Raw genomic sequence first — 12,316 nt, 5'->3', positions numbered from 1 at the left:
ACAAGCCGAGAAAGAAATTAGGGAAACGACACCCTTCATAATAGACCCAAATAATATAAAGTACCTCGGTGTGACTTTAACCAAGCAAGTAAAAGATCTGTACAATAAGAACTTCAAGACACTGAGGAAAGAAATTGAAGAAGACCTCAGAAGATGGAAAGATCTCCCATGCTCATGGATTGGCAGGATTAATATGGTAAAAATGGCCATTTTACCAAAAGCAATCTACAGATTCAATGCAATCCCCATCAAAATACCAATCCAATTCTTCAAAGAGTTAGACAGAACAATTTGCAAATTCATCTGGAATAACAAAAAACCCAGGATAGCTAAAGCTATCCTCAACAATAAAAGGACTTCAGGGGGAATCACTATCCCTGAACTCAAGCAGTATTACAGAGCAATAGTGATAAAAACTGCATGGTATTGGTACAGAGACAGACAGATAGACCAATGGAATAGAATTGAAGACCCAGAAATGAACCCACACACCTATGGTCACTTGATTTTTGACAAAGGAGCCAAAACCATCCAATGGAAAAAAGATAGCATTTTCAGCAAATGGTGCTGGTTCAACTGGAGGGCAACATGTAGAAGAATGCAGATCGATCCATCCTTATCACCCTGTACAAAGCTTAAGTCCAAGTGGATCAAGGACCTCCACATCAAACCAGACACACTCAAACTAATAGAAGAAAAACTAGGGAAGCATCTGGAACACATGGGCACTGGAAAAAATTTCCTGAACAAAACACCAATGGCTTATGCTCTAAGATCAAGAATCGACAAATGGGATTTCATAAAACTGCAAAGCTTCTGTAAGGCAAAGGACACTGTGGTTAGGACAAAACGGCAACCAACAGATTGGGAAAAGATCTTTACCAATCCTACAACAGATAGAGGCCTTATGTCCAAAATATACAAAGAACTCAAGAAGTTAGACCGCAGGGAAACAAATAACCCTATTAAAAAATGGGGTTCAGAGCTAAACAAAGAATTCACAGCTGAGGAATGCCGAATGGCTGAGAAACACCTAAAGAAATGTTCAACATCTTTAGTCATAAGGGAAATGCAAATCAAAACAACCCTGAGATTTCACCTCACACCAGTGCGATTGGCTAAGATCAAAAACTCAGGTTACAGCAGATGCTGGCGAGGATGTGGAGAAAGAGGAACACTCCTCCATTGTTGGTGGGATTGCAGACTGGTAAAACCATTCTGGAAGTCAGTCTGGAGGTTCCTCAGAAAATTGGACATTGAACTGCCTGAGGATCCAGCTATACCTCTCTTGGGCATATACCCAAAAGATGCCTCAACATATAAAAGAGACACGTGCTCCACTATGTTCATCGCAGCCTTATTTATAATAGCCAGAAAATGGAAAGAACCCAGATGCCCTTCAACAGAGGAATGGATACAGAAAATGTGGTACATCTACACAATGGAATATTACTCAGCTATCAAAAACAACGAGTTTATGAAATTCGTAGCCAAATGGTTGGAACTGGAAAATATCATCCTGAGTGAGCTAACCCAATCACAGAAAGACATACATGGTATGCACTCATTGATAAGTGGCTATTAGCCCAAATGCTTGAATTACCCTAGATCCCTAGAACAAACGAAACTCAAGACGGATGATCAAAATGTGAATGCTTCACTCCTTCTTTAAATGAGGAAAAAGAATACCCTTGGCAGGGAAGGGAGAGGCAAAGATTAAAACAGAGACTGAAGGAACACCCATTCAGAGCCTGCCCCACATGTGGCCCATACATATACAGCCACCCAATTAGACAAGATGGATGAAGCAAAGAAGTGCAGACCGACAGGAGCCGGATGTAGATCGCTCCTGAGAGACACAGCCAGAATACAGCAAATATAGAGGCGAATGCCAGCATCAAACCACTGAACTGAGAATAGGTCCCCTATTGAAGGAATCAGAGAAAGAACTGGAAGAGCTTGAAGGGGCTCGAGACCCCAAAAGTACAACAATGCCAAGCAACCAGAGCTTCCAGGGACTAAGCCACTACCTAAAGACTATACATGGACTGACCCTGGACTCTGACCCCATAGGTAGCAATGAATATCCTAGTAAGAGCACCAGTGGAAGGGGAAGCCCTGGGTCCTGCTAAGACTGAACCCCCAGTGAACTAGTCTATGGGGGGAGGGCGGCAATGGGGGGAGGGTTGGGAGGGGAACTCCCATAAGGAAGGGGAGGGGGGAGGGGGATGTTTGCCCGGAAACCGGGAAAGGGAATAACACTCGAAATGTATATAAGAAATACTCAAGTTAATAAAAAAACAAAAAAACAAAAAAAACAAAAAAAATAATATACCTCCTCATGGGCCAGCCCTAAGATTGATCTTCTTTCTCCTGTTGGTTCTTCTTGAGGCAGCTGTGGAGGAAGAGTGTTAGCGGAGGGTGAGACTTTGTCTTACGATATATGTGGTAAGTTTTTGTCTTACAAGATATTTCTGGTTGCTGTATGATAATAAGTTTACTTATCTAAGTCTAAGTTACTATGTTACTATACCTGATTTACTTATCTATGTCTCAGTCACTATGCTTTGCTACTGTAACTGGTCTGCCGTCTGAGACCAGAAACTGCAGTCTCTGGCACTTACCACCTCATTCTAAAACAGCAGGAGATAAAGTAGAGGATTACTTGCTGGAGCCTTTTCCCTTTTGTCCTTATGCTTCTTGCTTGTCAGGCTAGGGAGAAGCTTGGAGCAATAAACTTCTACTAAACCATGAGAAGTGCATAGCAATTACAGAAGTAAAACTTTTACATAGTCAAATATGCATAAACATAATTTCACACCTGGATTCAATAAACGTGCATTGATACATTTCCTCTCAAATTCAGCTGGGCCCAACTTACATGCAATCTCACAATTACATTCTTACACACAAAAACTCATAATTACATACTTACACAGACATCCATACTTACATATGCATATTGAGCAAAAGACCAAGGACCAGTGCAGAAAGATGGACTCCAATCTTTATTTCAGAGAGAAAGAAATCGCTTCTACCCTTTTAATGCTAAGTTTATTCATCCCAAGTTTGTAAGAGAAAAGACTTCTTCCTTTTAACAAGACTAAGCCTCCATTAGTACTAAGAAATGACCTTTTCTGTCCCATGGTAAGGACAAACCTGCCTGCACCTTCTTTTCTTTCCAGCTTCTTCTTTTTTCCTCTTTTCTTCTGCATTCTGCTGATTGCTCTCTTATGTTACATAAGTTATTCCTCTCTACATTTCTTCTCAGCCCAGATCTTTTTGTATCAGCTCTACTTAGCTCAGTTCTCCTTATCTCAAACCGGATTTTTCAGCTCAGCCACTATCGAGCCCAGTCCATCTGTCTCTGTCCTTCCAGTTCAGACCTTCTGTCTCAGTCCTTCTGTGTGTCTTCTCTTTGTCCTCAGCACCTAAACATCTTTCAGAATACATGATCACGTGTTACAATGATTATCACTATTTCATATGAAAGATCAAAGCATGAATTGATATACAATTTTACAACCGAGAATGTTTACGTGAATATCCATCAGGAGTAATTATCTGGCTAAACCTTCATCACCAGTGTCAGCTCTACAGGTTCACTGAATATCCAAAACCATAGTTGATAGAGAAGTTATTTACAGATAAACCCAGTCAATATCTTATCCTCTGTCCTTGCACCTGTAACAAATCATTTGTTCTCTTTTTATGTCTCTTGATAACTGTTTTGCAACCTCTTGGAATGTGTCCTAAGTAGGGGAAAGACTGTTTACTATATCAGAACAATTAACTGGTGATACCTGGGAGACTGGCAGAGTTGTCACTGCAATTTTGACTATTAGAAAGAGACTTATAGAAGTCCCATTATAAAAAGCTAAATGACCATTGATATAATATTAGGAATTATTGTAGGATCATTATTAAGACTAAAGATTCATCTATTTGTCTGTATAGCATCACTGTGGGACAGTACAACTTTGTGGCCTGCAGAGATCTGCTCCAAATGTGTGTGATCTTACTCAAGGATTGTTATATATATCTAATAATAACAACAGGAATAGCACTTCAATAGCAGGAAACTTTCCCAAAATGAATCCCTTACAGCCTTGCTTAATAAGGGCAAACCAGTTGTGGATTATAAAATAATCCGAGGCTGTCCATCTGAGGATGATCACCTGCTAGTTTTTAGCTTGTCCTGTTATGGCTCCTGACACTTTATTCTCAGTCCTACATGGTACCTTCTCCAAAACTGAAATTATGATCCATCACAAAACCGGCATAAGCAGATACAAGAAGATTGAATTAATCCCATTCATCCTATGAGATCACTACAGACTAAGAATGGTCTTCAATAACAACAAGAACAACCAAAGACCCACATATACATGGTACCTGAAGAATAATTTACTCGATGAGAACTAGTTCAAGGAAGAAATAAAGAAAAAAAAGTAAAGACTTTTTAGAATTTAATGACAATGAAGGCATAACTTGGGAACACAAAAAAAAAAAAAAAAAAAAAAAAAACAATGCTAAGAGGAAAACTCATAGCTATGAGAGATTCCACAAAGAAACAGGAGCTCTGGTACACTAGCAGTTTGACAGAACACCTGAAATCTCAGAACCAATAAAAACCAAATGTAACAAAAGGACTAGAGAGCAGGAAATAATCAAACTCCGTACTGAAATCAACCAAGTAGAAAGAAAAGGAATTATGGCATTTTTTTTTGCATATGGGGTCTTGAGCCTCTTCGGCTCTTTCAAGCCATTCTCTGATTCCTTCAGCTGGGATCCCTTTCTCAGTTCAGTGGTTTGCTGCTGGCATTTGCCTAAGTATTTGCCATACTCTGGCTTTGTCTCTCAGTAGAGATCTACATTCAGTTTCTGTTGGCCTGCACTTCCTTGCTGCTTCATCCGTTTTATCTAGATTGGTTGCTGTATATGTATGGGCCACATGTGGGGCACGCTCTGAATGGGTATTCCTTCAGCCTCTGTAAACTTTGCCTCCCTATTCTCTGACAAGGGTATTCTTGTTACCGTTTTAAAGAAGGTGTGAAGGATTCACATTTTGGTCATCCTTCTTGAGATTCATTAGTTCTGTGCATCTAGGGTAATTCAAGCATTTGCGCTAATAGCCTCTTATCAATGAGGGTATGCCATGTGTGTTTTACTGTGATCGGTTTACCTCACTCAGGATGATATTTTCTGGTTCCATCCATTTGCCTATGAATTTCAGAAAGGCATTGCTTTTGATAGCCGAGTAATATTCCATTTTGAAGATGTACTACATTTTCTGTATCCATTCCTCTATTGAAGGAATCTGGGTTCTTTCCAGCTTCTGGCTATTATAAATAATGCTGCTATGAACATAGTGAATCATGTGTCTTTTTTATATGTTGGAGCATCTTTTCGGTATATGCCCAAGAAAGATATACCTGGTTCTTCAGTTAGTTCAATGTCCAATTTTCTGAGGAACCTCCAGATTGATTTCCAAAATGGTTGTACCAGTCTGCAGCCCCACCAACAATGGAGGAGTGGTCCTCTTTCTCCACTTCCTCACCAACATCTTTTATCACCTGAGTTTTCATCTTATCCATCCTGACTGGTATGAGGTAGAATCTCAGTGTTGTTTTGTTTTGCATTTCCCTTTTGACTAAAGATGTTGAACATTTATTTAGGTGTTTCTCTGCCATTCTAAATTCTTCAGCTGTTAATTCTTTGTTTTGCTCTGAACTCCATTTTTCAATAGGGTTATTTGTTTCCCTTTAGTCTGACTCATGAGTTCTTGTATATTTTGGATATTAGCCCTCTATCTGCTGTAGGATTGTAAAGATCTTTTTCCAATCTGTTGGTTGCTATTTTGTCCTAACAACAGTGTCCTCTGCCATACAGAAGATTTGTAGTTTCATGAGATCACATTTGTCAATTCTTGATCTTAGAGCATGAGCCATTGGTGTTTTGTTAAGGAAATTTTCTCCAGTGCCCATGTGTTCGAGATGATTCCCCAATGTTCTTCTATTAGTTTGAGTGTATCTGGTTTGATGTGGAGGTACTTGATGCAGTTGGAGTTATGCCTTCTACAGGGCAGTAAGAATGGATTAATTTGCATTTTTCTACATGCTGACCTTCTGTTGAACCAGCGCCATTTTCTGAAAATGCTATCTTTTTTTCCATTGGATAATTTTGGCTCCTTTCTTAAAAATTAAGTGATCATGGGTGTGTGGTTTCATTTCTGGGTCTTCAGTTCTATTCCACTGGTCTATTTGGCTGCCTCTGTCTCAATGCCATACAGTTTTTATCACTATTGCTCTGTAATACTGCTTGAGTTCATGGATAATGATTCCCAAGGAAGTCCATTATTGTTGAGGACAGTTTTAGCTATTCTGTGTGTTTTGTTATTCCAGATGAATTTATGAACTTTTCTGTCTAACTCTATGAAAAATTGGATTGGAATTTTGATGGGGATTGGAATGAATCTGTAGGTTGCTTTTGGTACAATGGCCATTTTTACTCTATTAATCCTGTCAGGACATGGACATTGGAGATCTTTCCATCTTCTGAAATCTCCTTCAATTTCTTCAGAGACTTGAGGTTCTGCTCATATGCTCATATCTTTTATTTGCTTGGATAAAGTCACCCCAAGATATTTTATATTATTTGAGGCTATTGTGAAGAGTGTCATATCCCTAGTTTCTTTCTCTGCTTGTTTAGCTTTTGTGCAGAGTTATTTTTATACCCAGCCACTTTGCTGAAATTGTGTATCAGGCTTAGTAATTCTCCTGTGGAACTTTTGGGGTCACTAAGTATACTATCATATCAACTACAAACAGTGCTATTTTGACTTCTTCCTTTCCAATCTATATCCCTTTGACCTCCTTCAGTGTGTGCTTGCTCTGGCTAAGATGTTGAGAACTATATTGAATAAGTTGTGAGTGAGTGGGCAGCCTTGTCTAGTCCCTGAATTCAGTGTGATTCTTTTAAGTTTCTCTCCACTTAGTTTAATGTTAACTACACATTTGCTATATATGTTTAGGTATGGGCCTTAAATTCCTGTACTTTCAAGGACTTTTATCATGAAGTGATGTTGAAGTTTGTCAAAATCTTTCTCAGCATCTAATGAAAGGATCATGTGGTTTTTATCTTTAAGTTTGCTATATAGTGGTTATGTTGTTTGTTTTCTGTATATTAAAGCATCTCTGCAAGCCTGGGATGAATCCTACTTAATCATAGTGGATGATTGTTTAATGTGTTGTAAGATTAGGTTTGTAAGAATTTCATTGAGTATTTTTGTGTCAATATTGATAAGAAAATTCGTCTGACGATCTCTTTCTTTTTTGGGTCTTTCTGTGTTTTAGTGATTAGAGTATTTGTGGCTTCATGAAAGCAATTTGGTAGTACTCCATCTGTTTCAATTTTATTAAAGAGTTTGAACAGTATTGTTACGTTATTTTCAATGAATTTTGGATGGATATCTGCACTAAACCAATCTGATCATGGACTCTTTGGTTGGGAGAGTTTTGGTGATTGCTTGTATTCCTTTGGGAGTTATGGGTTGTTTAAATGGTTTACTTTTCCTGATTTAGCTTTGGCACCTTGTATTTGTCTAGAAAGTAGTCCTTTTTCACCAGATTTTCAAGTTTCATTGAACATAGCCTTTTGTAGTACAATGATTTTTTTTTTAATTTCCTCTGATTCTGCTGTAATGTCTCCCTTTTTAATATTTGATTTTGTTAATTTGGACACACTCTCTGTTTCCTCCTGTTAGTCTGGTTACGGGTTAATGTATCCTGTTGATTTTCTCAGAGAATCAGGTATTGGTTCTGTTGATTCCTTGTATTGTCACTTTTCTTTTTCTACTTGGTTGATTTCAGCACTGAGTTTGATTATTTCCTGCCTTCTCCTACTCCTGCATGTATTAGCTTCTTTTTGTTCTAGAGGTTTTAGGTGTGCTGTCAAGCTACTGATGGATAGTCTCTCCTGTTTCTTTCTCCAGGCACTCAGAGCTATGAGTATTCCTCTTACCACAGCTTTCATTGTGTTCCAAGAGTTTGGTATATTGTACCTTCTTTTTCATTGAATTATAAGAAGTCTTTAATTTCTTACTTTAATTTTTCCTTGACCAAGTTATAATTGAGTAGAGCATTATTCAACTTCCATGTATATGTGGGTGTTCTTTCCCGATTGTTATTGAAGGACAGCCTAAGCCCATGGTAGTCTGGTAGAATGCATGGAATTATTTCTATATTTCCATATCCTTTGAGGCCTGCTTTTTGACTGATTATATGGTCAATGTTGGAGAAAGTGCCATGAAAGGCTGAGAAGGAGTTAAATCCTTTTGTTTTGGATAGAATGTTCTCTAAATATCTCTTAAGTCCATTTGGTTTAATCCTTCTGTTAGTCTGTCTATGTCTCTGTTTAATTTCTCTTTCCGTGATCTGTCTAGTGGTGAGAATGGGGTGTTGAAATCTCGTACTCTTATTATTCATGCTGCTATATGTTCTTTTAACTTTAGTAAGATTTCTTTCATGTATGCAGGTGCCCTTTTATTTTGAGCATAGATATTTATGATTTCAAGTTCATCTTGGTGGATTTTTCCTTTGATGAATATAAAGTGTCCTTCCTTTTGCTTTTTGATGACTTTTGGTTGAAAGTCAATTTTATATGATATTAAAATGGCTACTCCAGCTTGCTTCTTCAGATCATTTGCTTGGAAAGATATTTTCCAGCCTTTTACTCTGAGGTAGTGTCTGTCTTTGTCTCTAATGTGTGTCCTGTAGTGCAAAATGCTTTGTCCTCATTACATATCCAGTGTGTCAATCTGTGTATTTTTAGTGGGGAATTGAGTCCATTGATGTTGAGAGATATTAAGGAATAGCGATGATCACTTTCTCTTATTTTCATAATTGGAGAATAGTTAATGTTTGTGTGCTTCCCTTCTCTTTATTTTGTTGTGAAAAGATTAATTCTTGCTTTATGATTTTACTTGCCTCCTTGTTTTGGGATTTGCCAGTAAGTGTCCTTTGTATTACTGGATATTTAGAAAGATATTGTGTAAATTTGGGTTTGTCATGGAATATCTTGGTTTCTCCATCTATGTTAATAGAGAATTTTGCTGGATAAAGTAGCCTAGGATGGCGTTTCTGTTCTCTTAGGGTCTGTATGATATCTTTCCAGGATCTTCCGGGTTTCATAGTCTCTAGTGAAAATTCTGGTGTAATTCTGATAGGTTTGCCTTTATATGTTATTTATACATATACTTACTGCTTTTAATATTTTTATTTTTTTTGTGTATTTGGTGTTTTTACTATTATGTGATGGGAGGGTTTCCTTTTCTGGTCCAACCTATTTGTAGTTCTGTAGGCTTTGTGTATGTTTATGTGCATCTCTTTCTTCGGATTAGGGAAGTTTTATTCTATAATTTTGTGGAAGATATTACTGTCCCTTAATGTTAGCAGTCTTCACCCTCTTCTATACCTTTTTATCCTTAGGTTTGATCTTCTTGTTGTGTCCTTGATTTCCTGTGTTTTGGGCTAGGAGTTTTTTTGTTTTTTTTTTTTTTTTTACATTATCTTTGACAGTTGTGTCAAGGAATCTTCTGCTCCTTAGATTATGTCTTCCATATCTTTTATCCTGTTGGTGACGCTCACATCTATGACTCCTGGTCTCTTTTCTAGGTTTTCCATCTCCAGGGTTGTCTTCCTTTGTGCTTTCTTTATAGTATCTGTTTCCATTTTTAACTCCTGGATTTTTTTGTTCATTTTCTTCTCCTGTTTTTTTTTTTTTTTCATTAGTTCTTTAAGGTACTTTTGTGTTCCCTCTTTCTGGGATTCTATTTGTTTACTTCTGTATTTTCTGTTGTCCTGTATTTTCTTAAGGGAGTTATTTATGACCTCCTTAACATCCTCCATGATCATGATAAAATGTGAACTTAAATCTAGATCTTGCTTTTCTGGTGTGTTTGGATATCCAGTGTTTGCATTGTTGGGAGATTTGGGCTCTGATGAGCCCAAGTAGTCTTGATTTCTGTTGTTTGAATTCCTGTTATTGCCTCTATACATCAGGTTTCTCTGGAGTTAGCCTGTCTTGCTCTTTCTGACAGTGGCTTGACCGTCCAGTAGGCTCATGTGTCAGGACTGCTGTAGACATGTTTTCCCATTTTGTTTTTACCCAGTTATGGGAACAGAGAATTCTTACCTCATGCATGCAGTTTTTCCTGTCCACTGGCTTTCAGCTGTCCCTGTGGGCTGGAACCGGAAGGAACTTCACATATTTCTCTTATATCCTTCTGTGGGGGGGAGGGAGCACAGAAGGCACAAGGTGTTTTCCTATTGAGCCAGTAATCTGGGCAGAGAGTAGTCTCCTCTGGTTTCCCAGGAATGTCTGCTCCTCTGAAGTTCTAGTTCTTCCACTTTCAGGATTTGTGTGCAGGGAGCTGTTTGACAGTTCTGTTCAGATCCAGGCACAGTCTGGAACATGGTGCTCCTGCAGTTTTACTCCTCCTATATTCTTGGGTCCCAAGGCACTATGCTGTTTTTCTTGGGCCAGAGATGTGGGTAATGGTGGGCAGACATTGCGGTCTCTGTGCCTTGTATGCTCAGTATTGCCCAGACTCCTGGGTGATCAGCTCTCTCTCCCACATCGTCTAGGAGCAGGGAGCTCTGGGCCAGGATCAGCAAGGTTCAGGAGCCAGCTAGAAACTGGAAGTGCCTGGTCCCAGAGGAGTTCTGCTTTTGCATGTCCTGAATCCACTAGTCAGGTCACTTAGAGCAGAATAGTTGTCCTCACCTCTGGTCTCAGGCCTGACGTTGCTTCTCAGGCTGCCATTCAGCTCTCAATGAGAGTTGCAACCAGAAATGTCTACTAGGTCACTATGAACAGGAGGCCCAGATGGAGCCAGGTGTTTTTTTTTTTTTTTTTTGTCAGGAATGTGAGCAGAGTTCTCAGGAGTTTCTGCCCTTCTGATGGTCTAAGTGTTCCCCACCCCACAGAAGATTTGTGTGTAGGATATTGTTTGGACCAGTTCCAATCCATATGCCATTTGTACTGCAGGACTCCTGCAGCTTGACTGCTCTTATATTCATGTGTCCAGCGGCACTATGCAGTTTCCTCTTGGGCTAGGGATGTGGTACCAGGTGGGCAGAAGTGGCAGTCTCTCCATCCCTGAAGTCTAAGTACTGCCCAGTCTTCTGGGTAATCAGCTCTCTGTCAGACAGAGTTTCCAAAGGAGTTTCAAATGTTCATTCCCTATACTACAGGTCTCCAGTCTTTCCAATTCTCCTCCAAATGTTTTGGAGAAGACATCTCTTGTCAAGGTGAGGTACAACAAGCCCCATCAGACAAAGAGGGCTGCAAAATTTCTACTTTTAAAGGTAATCTCAATGATTTCTCATATTCCACAAATAGATTAAGTCCTGCCCCCTCTCCACATGTGACTTTAATACCTTCGCCAGCTGCAAAACATGGGAGAAAGCTATGTCCACTCACAAAGACAGTCAAAGATGTCCCCCATCTCCACCAAAGTGCCTTATGCAAACTGCTTCGGGTTAAAAGCATTTGAAACATGATTCTGCTAACAAAGGGGATTTCATAACTTCTCTATTAAACCAAGAGAACGTTCAGACTTCTCCACTGTTAAAAATGGCTTAAATCATCACTTATTGTCCGAGGGGGACAAAATGCAGTCACAAATACTCAAGTGAACCTCACAACACACATAACACCCCAAGCATTGACAAAACTTTCTGCATGTACACCATTAGATCAAGGACAATTGTCAATTTCAGAATGGGTCTTGAGAGTTCCACCCCCATGCAGGATGTGGTAGAAAATTCTGAGTCCAACCAGGAGACTCTTGTGCCTTCTGCACATAAAATAATGTAATCTAGCACACTCAACATCTCCCCCCATACTTCAAATGTCCCTATACATCAAAGAATTATTCAAATATCCTCTACCACTGAAAAGGACCCTCCTGACTTGTCATCAGGACCAAAAGAGACAAGTTTGTCAGAACACAGTCAATGAGCCATGCAGACTCCATATTTATACAACGTGCAGAGAAGATAAAACATCACCTATCTCCTCAGGGGACTCTAGGTCATTCTGTCCTGTAAGGAAGGGTTCCAAAATTTTCCACATATACATCAGAGGTGCTAGAATTTCTCAAAACTGTGAAGGATTCTCTGAGTAGTAATTTATCTCATAAAGAGACTGTGGGACAAGAAACATCTACAGAAGGAGTTCTACCCGCAGTCACATCTTGAGAAATGTCTTGTGGATGTGACACATGTACAAAAAATGTTCTAGGAAATATTCC

The 12,316-nt window shown here is 39.1% G+C and overlaps 1 long non-coding RNA gene across 1 annotated transcript in view; it reads right to left on the bottom strand.

The window, feature by feature from the left end:
* Window positions 1–2,989: 2,989 nt before the first annotated feature.
* Window positions 2,990–12,316, bottom strand: part of LOC120099659 (uncharacterized) — a 99,610-nt gene continuing 90,283 nt past the window's right edge. The window contains exon 6 of the long non-coding RNA XR_010062084.1: window positions 2,990–3,439. This is a non-coding gene — a long non-coding RNA (uncharacterized LOC120099659). The remainder of the gene's footprint in view (window positions 3,440–12,316) is intronic.

This window comes from Rattus norvegicus (genome assembly GCF_036323735.1).
Source record: "Rattus norvegicus strain BN/NHsdMcwi chromosome Y unlocalized genomic scaffold, GRCr8 chrY_unlocalized_15, whole genome shotgun sequence".
Lineage (NCBI taxonomy): Eukaryota > Metazoa > Chordata > Mammalia > Rodentia > Muridae > Rattus > Rattus norvegicus.
The sequence above is the reverse complement of the archived record's forward strand: the minus strand, read 5'-3'. Positions and strand labels throughout refer to the sequence as shown.